At 42.3% G+C, this 13,735-nt stretch overlaps 1 protein-coding gene across 4 annotated transcripts in view; it reads right to left on the bottom strand.

Moving 5' to 3' along the window:
• Positions 1-12,274, bottom strand: part of hdac11 (histone deacetylase 11) — a 105,579-nt gene extending 93,305 nt beyond the window's left edge. For 2 of the 4 annotated variants that reach the window (XM_073072161.1, XM_073072163.1), the window contains exon 1: positions 11,862-12,269. The gene's annotated coding sequence lies outside the window, so the exon portion shown is untranslated. Of the gene's footprint in view, positions 1-11,861 lie in introns of all 4 variants that reach the window. The other 2 variants (XM_073072162.1, XM_073072160.1) reach the window with 2 other exon arrangements.
• Between the last annotated feature and the right edge of the window lie 1,461 nt (positions 12,275-13,735).

Below are 13,735 nucleotides of genomic sequence, written 5' to 3'. Positions count from 1 at the left end.
ATATTTTTTACTGAGTTAAGTATTGTATGTAATTAGTTTTTGCTACAACAAGTGTATGGGACATTGGAAAAAAGTTGAATTTCCCCATGGGGATGAATAAAGTATCTATCTATCTATCTATCTATCATTTTGACTTTAACCCAGACATCTTTCAGAAACGCACATCTTAATTTACTTCGACTCTCACAATTCCACCCTTTTTCTTTTTAAGATGTGCATAGCAGCTAGCATTTTTCCTCTTTCCAGGGGGCCCACCGTCCTTCCTCCGCCCCCCGTGGAGGGTCAACTTTCTTCTTTAATAGCATAAGTTTTAGCTCGTTTGTCCCATGTTGGGGTATCGCTACTGCCTGGAGCTGGAATATATTGCGCCTGATCAGTGTTCGTATACAAGGAATCACACACGGCAAAATTAAGAGAATCATTAGACCCCCGCCTGCTACTGGGGGCAGAGATGCAGAAAGCAGTAGGGAAGGACTTCCATTGTCTGGAGCTTCAGCAGCTTATGGCCAAGACTCCAGTGTTAGGGTATTTAAAGTTAAGATGCTCAGAATGCTGATATCTCATAGACACAGGAAAGGACAACGAAGGAGGCTGAGGCTATGGAGAGATATGGAAACAAGGATGAGAATTTTCAGCCGTGCAGAAATAGAAGCAGGAGTCGACTACATGTTCCCTCAGAGTTGCTCTACCATTCACTGACCATCTGGTCTTGGGTCTCCATTCTACTTTTGAGACTGAGCTCCATAATACTCATCTCCACCATGAATCAAACCTCTAACTACCTTGATCTTGAATACGTGCTTCAATTTAGTCTCTACAGCACTCTGAAGCAACTATTTAAGAAATTCCTCATCCCCATTTTAAAATCCAGACCTTTTATTCTGGAATTACTCTCCCGAATTCTACCGTGGGAGAAAACATTTTCTTAGTACCCTCAGAATCATATGTTTCATAGAACGCAGAAGAGTAGAGCAGAGGAAAAGGCCATTCAACCCACAATGTCCGTGCCGTGATGCCAATTTAAACTGCACATAATCGACACTCCTCCACTGCCCATTCATGTCTGTCTAAACATAACTTGAACATTTCAATAAGATCACCCCTTCCCCCTATTCTTCTAAATTCCAGAGAGTACGGGCACAATCTGCTCCATGTTCCCTCATAAACAACCCTTCTCCCCAGGAATCAGCAACTGAACATTCTCTAAACTGCTTCCAATATAAATATATCCCTCCACAAATAAGGAGAGCAAAACTGTTGTGCAATATTCACCAAATGTTGCAAGACTACTTACATGTTTTTGATTCTAATGCTCTGCGCAGAAGAGACCAACCTTCCTAATTATACACCTGCAGGCTTATTTTATGCTTCACTTAAGTGGACTCCCAGATCACCCGCTTGAGCAGTAATCCATTGTTTCTGATGAATGAAGGGAAGTTGTTGTGAATTAGGTCTCAGGTATCGAGAGTTTCCCATGATCTCACGTTTAAGGAGTGTACAACATGGGAGGCTAGACAGCAGAGCACTGGGCGAGTCCAGTTTAAGAGAAACAAAGAGGATTGCAGAGAGAAGTGAAAACAGGCAGCTTTCTCTGAGACACTGATGGGATCATTTACTCGGTACTAAACATACCACCAAGGTAATAAACAGCCTGTTTCTTCTTCAGAAGAGGCCAAACAAGAAACAAAATTGATCACTTGGAAATGTATTTACCTAAAAAGAGGGCTTCATTGGCTATGAAATAATTCAAGACAGCAAGGTTGTGAAAAGCTACTGCTAAATTAGTCTCCTTTGTATTACATGCATTTTCTCTTGCACTCTTGGTGCTTTCAATTACTCCTGTTTGATGGTAGGCTGATGGCACCATAACTAGGAGTCAATCAGTAATTTTGAACAACATACCCGAGAAATATTCAATGTTTTCAGGTATATGCTAACGTTGTCGGTGTACAGATTGGCCAGAATGCTGTTCATACTAGAGCATGACTGCCAGGATGACATTAAAGCCTATAAACTTTTGGTAAATCAGGATACTTATATAGAGTGAACTAAATTTACTGGAACCTTGATTCTGCTGTGGTGAGAATCTCAGCAGCAGACCAGGATGGAAGACATTCAGAAGTATACAGATGCAAATCACCCTTTTCTTATGCATATGCTTACTGAACTATGCCATTGTTGAGAATGCAGTTATTCATAGAACCTCCATTAAGTCATTAACTACCACTCATGTCAAGGAAGGGTAGGATTGCAAATTTTTGATCTGATGCATTCTTTATGGAATTAGCATATATTTAATCCTGTGTTGTAGTTTTACCAGGTTTGTGCCTCATTTTAAAGGCTGATTTGTACCTGTGTGTCACATCGACACCGTAGGTAACACGTTCCCTACACTGTAGGGTGACATGCACCCCTCCAGAAAAGTTACTCACGCGTCGCGGCGACGCAGACCGCAACAACTATGATTGGTCCGCTTGGTAGCATCGCATTTCCAGTTGCTTCTTCTCCGCCATGTTTGTAGGCGTGCGTACACCGATGTGAAATAGATGAACCAAATCGTCAAATCTACCTGCCTAAATGCAAAAATGTTTGAAATGCATTTCCTCGTCCACGCCTCTCACGAAGAAACTCAACACAGTGGCATAGAAACCCCACCGCCAACTAGCGTTTTGGCGCACACCAACGCATGCTCGCTACGGCGTAGAACAACGCAGAAGTGAAAATCAAGGTTACAGCGGCGTAGCCTGTACACACAAGTATAAATCAGCCTTAAGAGTTGCGCTTGCTGCACTCTTTTGCAATCCACACTAAATTGTGGTTGGCCCATGGACTTCATGGTGACAGTAATGTGAAGAAGGTGTAGGCTTAAAGAATAATGACAGACATATGATACAATTGTGTTACTAACAAAAACTAGATTACATGATCAAATTACAATCTTGAATTTGGCAGAAAAGTAAACTGCTAGGGACAAAAAAAAACAGGTCAGACAACTTCAATGGAAAGAGAAATGAGTTAACTTTTCAGGTCAAAGATCCCTCGCAGTTAACTTTGTTTCTCCATCTAATGATGCTGCCCCCCCCCCCCCCCCCCAGTGTTACCAGCACTTTTTTTGTGTGTGTGTGATTTTAATTGAGGCACAAGAACATTTTTAAAAATATCTGTTGCAGAACTGAACATAAGAAATTGTAGCAGTGGACTATTTGGCCCTTCTTGCCAGTTCTGACATTCAATAAGATCATGACTGATCATTTGGCTCAGTGCTACTTCCCTGCACGGACCTCACATTCCTTGATTCTCAAAATATCTAAAAATATATTGGACACTCAGCTACTGAGCCTCCAATGCCCCAGAGAGGAAATATTTCTTATTTCTGCCAAAATCAGTAACATCTTGTGAACTTGTGACATTTGGTTCCATGCACCCAAATTAGGGAAACAGTAATGCTCCATCTCCCCTGCCAATATTCCATAGAAACTCTGTGCATTTTTAAGAGATTGATTCTCATTCTTCCAAAATGGAATATAGGCCCAGTTTGCTATCTTTACAACAACCATGTAATGATCAAAGAATGTCATAATCCTGTAATCAGTGTCTGATCAAAAAGATCAAGTAACTGAACTTAAATTCCTTGTACTGACTCTCATGTTGCTTGCTACAGAGGCCAACTAGTTTAATAAGTAGTGGCATTACCCAATTTCCAATGTTCAGGGTGCTCCTGATTTCCTGAACCATTTTGTCCAGAATGCTTATGATTTATAATGATGTTAGAGTCCTAGACACTACAGCACAGAAACAGGCCCTTCAAACCATCTAATCCATGCTGAACCATTTATCTGCCTAGTCCATCGACCTGCACCTGCACCATCCATACCCTTTCCATCTATATACCTATACAAATTTCTCTTAAATCTTGAAATCGACCCCAGATCCACCACTTGCACTGAGTGAAGATCCCCCTCATGTTCTCCTTAAGCATTTCAACTTTCACCATTAACCCATAACCTCTAGTTGTGGAACTAGCCTGCTTGCATTTACCCTATCTTTCCCCTCATAATTTTGTATACCTCTATCAAAACTTCCCTCAATCTTCTACATTCTAGGGAATAAAGCCCTAACCTATTCAATCTTTCCCTGTAACTTGGGACCTCAAGTCCCAACAATATTCTTGTAAATTTTCTGTGCCTCTTTCAAACTTATTTATATCTTTCCTGTGGGTAGATGATCAAAACTGCACACTGTACTCCAAATTAGGCCGCACCAATGTTTTATACAATTTCAACATAATATCTCAACTCCTGTACTCAATACTTGGATTTATGAAGGCCAATGTGTCAATAGTTTTCCTTATGACCCTATCTATCTGTGACACCACTTTCAAGGAGTTGTGTATCTACGAGGGGTGATAAGTTCATGGCCTAAGGTAGAAGGAGTCAATTTTAGAAAACCTAGCACATTTATTTTTCAACATAGTCCCCTCCTACATTTACACACTAAGTCCAGCAGTCGTGGATCATACAGATCTTGGACCTCTAGAAAGTGTCCACAGATGAGTGATTGATAAATTTGTGGCCCAAGGTAGAAGGAGATGAGTTATACAGCTCTCGTAACATGCACATGCAGGTCAACTCTTTGAGTGATTATGCAATAAGTTTGAAATTAATAACTCATCTCCTTCTACCTCAGGCCACGAACTTATCAATCACCCTGCTGCGTTATTAACTTCAAACTTTCTGCATAATCACTCAAAGAGTTGAACTGCATGTGCATGTAACGAGAGCTGTACAACTCATCTCCTTCTACCTTAGGCCACAAGCTTATCAATCACCCCTGCTGTGGACACTTTCTGGAGGTCCAAGATCCGTATGCTCCATGACCACTGGACTAAGTGTGTAAATGTAGTGGGGGGGGGGGGGCTATGTTGAAAAACAAGTGTGCTAGGTCTTCTAAAACTGACTCTTTCTACATTAGGCCATGAACTTATCAATCATCCCTTGTATATTCCCGGATCCCTCTATTCTACCGCACTCCTCAGTGCCCTACCGTTCACCTTGTAAGATCTACCCTGGTTGGCTCTTTCAAAGTGCCATGAAACCATGGTTCAATAAACCTTATCCTTGCCTTTCATTCTCACATACAAACTCTGTACTCTCAAAACTCTCCCTTTTGAAGGCCTCACATTTACCAAGAGCCAATTCACACTTGCCAGATTCTTTCTGATACCATCTCCAATTTGGAATCCCATCCCAAGGACCAGACCTATCCTTTTCCATAATTACCTTGAAATTATGATCTCTAGAAGTTTATGACACAAACTTCTGTCACCTGCCCTGTCTAATTCCCTAATAGGAAATCCAGTATCACCCTCTCTTTAGTTGTGACTTCTATATACTGATTAAGGGAACTTTCCTGAACACATTTGACAAATTCGTTCCCATCTACGGTAATCCTTTTACAGTATGAGAGTCCCAGTCAATATGTGAAAAGTTAAAATCACCTACTATGACAATTATGTTATTATATGTTTCTTGCAGCAGTCTGCGACCTCTGTACAGATTTGCTCCTCTAAATCCCGCAAATTGCTGGGTGTTCTATAATATAATCCTGTTTACATGGTTGTACCGTTCTTATTTGTTAGTTCTATCCATAAAGCTTCAATAGATTAGCTCTCCAGTCTGTCCTAACCGAGCACTGCCGTGAGTAACGCCGCCTCCCTTCCTTTAATCCCTCCAACTCTATGATGTCTAAAGCATGGAACTCCAGAACATACAGCTGGCAGTGCTGCCCTTCCTGCATCCTAGTCTCACTAATGGCTACAATGTCATAATTCTACATGCTGATCCATGCCCCAAGCTCATTGGCCTACAGTACTCCTTGCTTTGAGATATATGCAGCTCACAACATTGGTCCCAACATGCTCAACATTTTGATTCCTAACCTTGTATGCAAGCTTACCATCTTTCTCCACAATCACCCACCCTCTGTTTGGGCATTCTGGGTCCCACCCCTTTGCAACTCTAGTTTTAATCATGCACACTTGCAAACCTTCCCACTAGTCCCCTTCCAGTTCAGGTGCAAACCGTCCCTTCTGTACAGGTCTTATCTTCCCTGGAAGAGAGCCCAATGATCCAAAACTCTGGTGTCCTCCCTCCTGCACCAACTCCTTAGTCACATGTTAAACTATACCATCTTCCTACTTCTGGCCTCACTAGCATGCAGCATTGTGATTCTGAGATCACAGCTGTGGAAGTCCTGTCCTTTAACATAGCAGCTAATTCACTGAAACACACACAAAAAGCTGGAGGAACTCAGCAGGCGAGGCAGTGGCTATGGAAAAGAGTACAGTCAACATTTTGGACCAAGACCCTTCATCAGGACTGGAGAAAAAAAGATGAGGAGTCAGAGTAAGGAGGAGGGGCAAGGGGAGGGAGAACCACAAGCGTGACAGGTGAAACCTGGGGGGGGGGGCAGGAAGATGAGGGAGGGGTGAAATAAAGAGCTGGGAAGTGGATTGGTGAAAGAGAGACGAGGCTGGAGAAGGGGGAATCTGATAGGAAAAGACTGAAGGTCATGGAAGAAAGTGAAGGAAGAGAAGCATCAGAGGGAGGTGAGGGGCAGTTAAGGAGATAGGGCGAGAGAGGGAAATGGGATTGAGGAATGGTGAAGGAGGGGAGGGGGCATTTCCAGAAGTTTGAGAAATCAGCGTTCATACCATTAGGCTGGAGGCTACCCAGAAGGAGTACAAGGTGTTGCTCCTCCAACCTGACTGTGGCCTCATCATGACAGCAGGGGAGGCCATGGACTGACATGTCAGAATGGGAAGTGGAATTAAAATGGGTCGTCACTGGGAGATCCTGCTTTTTCTGGTGGATAGAGTGTAGGTGCTCGGTGAAGCAATCTCCCAATCTATATCAGGTCTCACTGATACACAGGAGGCCACACCAGGAGCACCGGACACAGCAGACGACCCCAGTTTCATCAGCGAAGTTTCACCTCATCGGGAAGGACTGTTTGGGGCCCTGAATGGTAGTGAGGGAGGAGGTGCTTGAGCATGTGTAGCACTTGTTCCACTTGCAAGGACAAGTGCCAGGAGGGAGATCAGTGGGAAGGGACAAAAGGACAAGGAGGGAGTCACGTAGGGAGTGATCCTGGCAGAAAGAAGAAATTTGGGGGGGGGGGGGTGGAGGGGAGGGAAAGATGTGCTTTGTGGTGGAATCCCGTCGGAGATGGTGAAAGTTACGGAGAATTATGTGCTGGACGTGGAGGCTGGTCATGTGACAGGTGAGGACAAAAGGAACCCTGTCCCTGGTGGGATGGCAGGAAGATGGGACTCATTGTGGTCTCCTGGATATCGGTGAGACACTAGTAAAAGACTCTAATTATACCATCAGCTGGCACTGAGTAAGTCAAATCATCGCATATCTGACATCAGACTCTGTTCTGAGATCTGCCATGGCATGAGATTACTGGGTGGCTAGAAGGCAAAGGGGGACCGGCTCATACAGATACCTCGGCTGGCATGGTTAAGATAAGCTGAAAGGTCTATTTCTGTGGTATATGACTCGATGTTTCAAGTGTATGCTCAATGCTTTCTTGAAGAAATGCAGTACATATTCATATTTATTCCTGGGAATATCCGGCCCATAAACCTCTCAAGGTGGAGAAAGAGTATTCCAAATGGAGTCCATGGACCAAGAGCACAGAGGCAGAAATAACAGAAATAGTGGACAATGTCGCAAGTTACCCATCCACCTGCCCATTCACCTATCAACTGCCATCTACCGAAGAGTCAGCTGCTTCTGCGTCGACTTCGTAAGACACATCAAGCCACAAAACTAAAGCGCAATGCCCAAGAGCCTAAATCAAATTAAATTCATTATCAAAGTTCTATATGCCACCACATGGTACATTGAGATTCACTTTCTTGCAGACGTTCACAGAACAGAGAAATACAATAGAATCAATGAAAAACTACACACACAGTGATAAACAACCAATGTGTAAAAGAAGGTAAAATGTGATACATAAGTAAATAATACCGAGAACATGAGTTGTAGGATACTTGAAAGTTCTGAGTTGAGGTGAGTGAAGATATCCACACCGGTTCAAGGGCCGGATGGTTGTAGGGTAATAACTCTTCCTGAACCTGGCGTTGTGGTACTCAAGTCTCCTGTCCATCCATCCCAATGGCAGCAGTAAGAAGAGAGCGTGGCCTGGATGGTAGGGGCCCTTGATGGTGGTTCCAGATGTGCTTTGCCTGTGTTGGACTGGGCTGCGGGCACCACTTTTCGTAGGGTTTTCCATTTTTGGGCATTGGTGTTTCCATACCAGGCCACGATGCAACCAGTATGTAAGCAAATGATTAAGAGGTTAACTGAGCTTCAGCAATGCTTTGGGAGCATTCCTTTATCTATTCACCTAGTAATCTCTTCACCATGCAGAACCCAGAATAGAGTGCCTAACATCAGACATGCAAATGACGCAGCCTACACAATGTAACCAGGGCAATGATAGCAGACTTAGTTTTATTCTTATTACTGTTTATTGTAGCAATTTGATAGGAGAGTAGCTTGTTAAACCAGTAACAAAAAATGGACCACAGTGGCATGGGATTGGAGTGTAATGTATGCCAAATCAGGTAAATTCCACTCCCTGGAGGACATCACGACCACAGGGGCTTTTAAACAATCTGGAACTCTCATAATTGCCAAAGCTGATAATATCTTTTCATCCAATTATTAATAAAGGTAAAAATTTAATTTCCCCAGTCACCATGTTCAGGTCTGAACTCAATGACTCCAATCCAGATCAACTGACCTCTAAAAAAATCTGAAATTTAAGTACTATAGTTTCCTTTCAATCTGTGAAATAGCAAATTAATTGACTGGACGAGAGCGTGGTAAAAGACAGTTATGTCACATTCCTGGACAATGCAGTAAGGTCCTTGGCTTGTTCTGGACATAACCGATGCCATTTACAGCATTATGTTCAGAAAATGCATGTTTGTTGAAATCTTGCCCTTGAAATTATTGAGTTCTGCAGTTACATTAACTGAAATCTATGGCTTTAAAGTGAATTACAATTTCAATAGTTAAGTTCAATGGTTGGTATGTAACTCATTAAACTCTGGCTTTTGTACTGCCTACGTAATCAACTGACTCCAATATTCTTCTAATAAGCATACTTTGTTGAAGGGATCAGTGCAAAAGTAGCAATATAAAAAAGGCATCAATCCAAAATGATCCACCAAAACTTGCCAAAAAGGTAACTAAGTTAATTTGTTTCCATTCTTGAAAGCAGAATTAAAGCTAATTAACCTAGTTACCATATTAGTAATTTTCTCATACAGGTTGAGCACCACTTATCCAAAATGCTTGGGGCCAGAAGTATTTCAGATTCCAATTTTTTCCCTGGAGTTTGGAATATCTGCATCTATATAATGAGATAACTTGGGAATGGGACCCAAGTCTAAACGTAAAATCCATTTACGTTACGTATACAGCTTATACATATACCCAGAAGGTAGTTTTGCATAACATTTTTAAAAATTTTGTACATGAAAAAATGTATACATTTTACCTACAGAAGGGTAAGCTATCACTACCTTGGCCACCCAGATGGACAGTCAGTGGTTGTTTGGCATTGCCGTCATTCCCTACTCTGAATTTACATGCAGAGTTTGGCTGACAGCTGTTCACCACACATATGTACTGATGCAGCCGTTCAGTGTGTTAGATTTTCATCAGCGACAGTCTTGGCAAACTCAATGAATTTCTCTGCTGCTTTATGATCAGTAGATGCTTTATTACCACAAATCTTTAAAAACTTAATGCTGTGCTTCTTCTTAAACTTCTGCAACAAGCCTGCAGAAGATTCACAATTACCTTTCAATTTTCAGTTCATTGTGATAGATTTTTACTTGTTTCACGATCAACATAGAACACAAGACAAATCCACTCTTTCAATACATGCTCGAGATCTTCATGTTTCATTTTATGCAGTGTTTTTCTATTTTTCATTACCTTCTGTTCATTACGTACGAGGTCACTTCTCAGAACTGTCTGTGGTGGAATTTCAGATAAGGGTTGCTCAATCTATATTAGTGATCCAAATTTGTAAACATCCCAGAGGAATATTGTATACAAATCAAAACAGATAAAATCATACATCACATTTTTATTTTAATCATTGAATTATCAACTGCTTGCCTTATGTTTGAGCGATGGTTATTCAAACACCTCAACCCCGTTTCCCTATGGTCATTTAATTAAAATAAAGTTCACTCGATCTTTTAGAAAAGTTACCATTTAACAATTCAGCCAGTTAGTGATTGTCAATGTATATTGTATGTCTTATTTAAATACACTTTCATTGGTGACAAGTTTTACATTTCAAATTTAGCACCAAAAAAAAGTGATAGTTGTGGTCGTGAGCTTCAGTTATTAATAAACAATTGTTCACTTCTAAATCTGGAGCAACCTTTTGGAACTCCAAAGTAGTGTTCCATCAAAATATTCCAAATGCATTCCAGAAATGCACTTTCTTCATGATTAAGCTGTTTGCTTCGCCCAGTGTATGTGGAAATTAAAAATCACCCATTGCATTTCAGGCTCGAAGGAATTCTCAAGTCTCTAGAGGTAACTATGTTGAGAGATGTAAACACTAATTGGAAACAGACATTTTATGTAACTATGCCAGATTATTTGAAGGAGCTGTCTGGTGAGTCTCATTCTCCTGCTCTTAACTATCCTTTACAAATCTCCATTCAATTTATTTTATCTCTGTATTTACTCAGATTAATGATATTCTTGGGAACTGTGTGTGGTGTGTCTGCACATACACTTTTCAACCAAATTAGATTCATTCCACACCCCCAAAGACATGCAAGTTGGTAGGTGAAATGCTAATAGTGAGTAGTTGGGTGGTACAATCTAGAGTGGTCCTGATGAACAGTCTTGGTCTGAAACCCCGACTGTTCACTCTTTTCCGTACGTGCTGCCTGTCCTGGGGGGGGGGGGGGGGGGGGGGGGGGGGTGTGTGTGTGTGTGTGTGTGTGTGTGTGTGTGTGTGTGTGTGTGTGTGTGTGTGTGTGTGTGTGTGTGTGTGTGTGTGTGTGTGTGTGTGTGTGTGTGTGTGTGTGTGTGTGTGTGTGTGTGTGTGTGTGTGTGTGTGTGTTTTTTTTAATTTCCAGCATCTGTAGGCTTTCTCTTGTGAGTGGTAATGGGAAGAGAATAAAAATGGGATGTGTAAATGTGTCAGTGTGCCACAAAGTTACGATTCTAATTTGGTAATATTACTTCCTACAACCGATACTAGATCTGTTATCTTTGTTACATTGTATACTCGCTTATTGCTAACATCCCTTTGGAATATTATTTGTAACCCAAAAGCTAGCTCTATATTCCATTCCTTTCCCTTTCTCTCGTGTTTATTTAAATGTTCTTTCCATTTGCCCCATGTCCCATTGAAGTGCCAAGTCTCCAGGCACAACTTCTGCTCGCCCAATACAAGCAAGCACCAACATCATATCCTATGAAGTATAAACGCCCTAGATATATACGTTTACACCAAAACAAATATTTATTTCCTATTTTTGAACCATGATCAACATACAAATGTGATTGGAAACAAAGTATTAAAATACGTTTTTATTACTGGTCCAATCTAACTATTCTCCATGCTACAGGTGGCGTCCACATACAAAAACTGTGGCGAAGACTACAAATCCCATGATGAATTGCAGCTGGCGTACAAGTGCACGAGTTCAACGCCCCCGTTCGGGATATAAACGCAATCGGGGGGTAACAACACTTTTGGACAAACCTAGAGTGCTCTGAAGTGTACCGGGGGGGGGCGCATACCTGTCGGGACTACGTGCTGACATCCACAACAACCGTGGCAATCCGCTCCCGGGGCCTGTCGATGGTAAAATCCCAGCTGGCAGGGCAGACCGGGGGCTCACGGAGGCTGCAAATCCAGTCCGGCTTCCCCGGCGCGGCTGAATTCTGCGGGCGAGGCAGAATCCGCTCCTCGGAACACTTATCCGCTTTCACCTTTGAAAGGTCATACTCTGCTCTAGCGCCCGGGAAGTGAAGGCTGCGCAGCGAGTCAGCCGCAGACACAGTGCGCTCTCCTCACGCACCGCCTCACGCCAATTGTGCGCACAGCCAAACGTCACGGAGGCAACACCGGAGCCTGCGCTACCTCTGCCTCAGCCGCTCGGTTCATACAGTGCGGAGCGTGGGCGAACACAACGGCCTCCAAAGGGCGGACAAAGTTGTCACAGACTGCAGCTTTCGCCGTCGCTCCTTTGTGTGATCGAGTTCGGCATTTCCGTGCGTGCGTTACTACATCCAATAAAGAAAATGATCATATTTGTAATGTGTCCGCAGATCTGGGCAGGTATTACAAAACTATTCATGGTGCAGAAATTACAGGTTCACCACTGACTTCACAGAACTCCTCAAGTCTGCAAGGATTTCTTTACCCTCAACTATTATAAGTTTTTTTAAATTATTATTCCGCTCAAATTTTAAACGGGATGTTCTACCATTCAGCAAGACCATAGCTGACTCCCATATGCCCCATGTCCTTTAATTTCTCTAATATCCAGAAATCGAACCACTGCTTTGAATGTAATTACAGGAAAGCTTCATAACACGAATCGTCAAGCAGGAAGAATGTCTTCTTTCCTAAACACTGTGGATACTGGAACTCTTAAGCAACACACACAAAATACTGGAGGACTTCAGCAAATCAGACAGCATCTATGGAGGGGATTAAACAGTAGATGCTTCTATCCTGTTATATACGACTCTTCAATGGTCCTTTTGAATGATAAATTGTTGATCGCTCAGTCTAGCTTGTCATAGTTCTTGCAGCTTATTTTCTGCCTACGCGTGCTTTCTCTGATTGTAACACTATTTTCTGCATCTGTTACTGTATTTCCTTTTGAACTACCTCAGTGTACTTTTGTCTGGAATGATCTATCTGGAGGGCATTGCAAAACAAATCTTTTCAATGTATTTCGCAACTTGCCACAATAATAAACCATTGACCATTAACTGGGGATCTTCAGCCCTGCAGGGTAAAGAAATCAAAATATATGCCAACATTTGAAGAAATGTCACTTCATCTCAATCTTAAAGGAAGTATCTCTTACTTTGTGACTGTGATAATTGATTTTGCACTTCTTGGGGGCGGGGGAATCAGCTTCAAGCATTTTTCCCATCTACCCAGCAGAGCTGTAGTGCATGCTGTCAAACATGGAAACAGGCCCTTCAGCCCATCTGGTCAGTACTGACCAAGATGCTCGTTCCAAGCTAATTCCATGTTCCAGATTTTTCCTATAACCTTCTAAGTCTTTCCTTGCCATGCACCTATCTGACTGACTTTTAAAAGTTTTTAATGTACCTGGTTCACGACTTCCTCTAACACAGGGGTGCCCAAACTTCTTTTATACAATGGGCCTCTACCATATACCGAGGGGTCTGTGGACCCCAGGTTGGGAACCCCTACTCTAACAGATCATTCCACATACACACCATCCTTTATGCAAAAAAAACTGCCCCACAAGTTCCCCTCTTACCTTAAACCTATGCCATCTCCCTGGCTTTACATTCTTCTCTGGAGCACCTGGACAGTAATGTTAGACTGTTGTATATCAATTACAGCTTCACCTTCAATACTATAATTCCTGCAAACTCCTAGACCAGGGAGTTAACATTTCCCTTTG

This window comes from Hemitrygon akajei, chromosome 19 (genome assembly GCF_048418815.1).
Source record: "Hemitrygon akajei chromosome 19, sHemAka1.3, whole genome shotgun sequence".
NCBI lineage: Eukaryota > Metazoa > Chordata > Chondrichthyes > Myliobatiformes > Dasyatidae > Hemitrygon > Hemitrygon akajei.
Note: the sequence above shows the minus strand (reverse complement) of the source record. Positions and strands in the feature narration are given on the sequence as shown.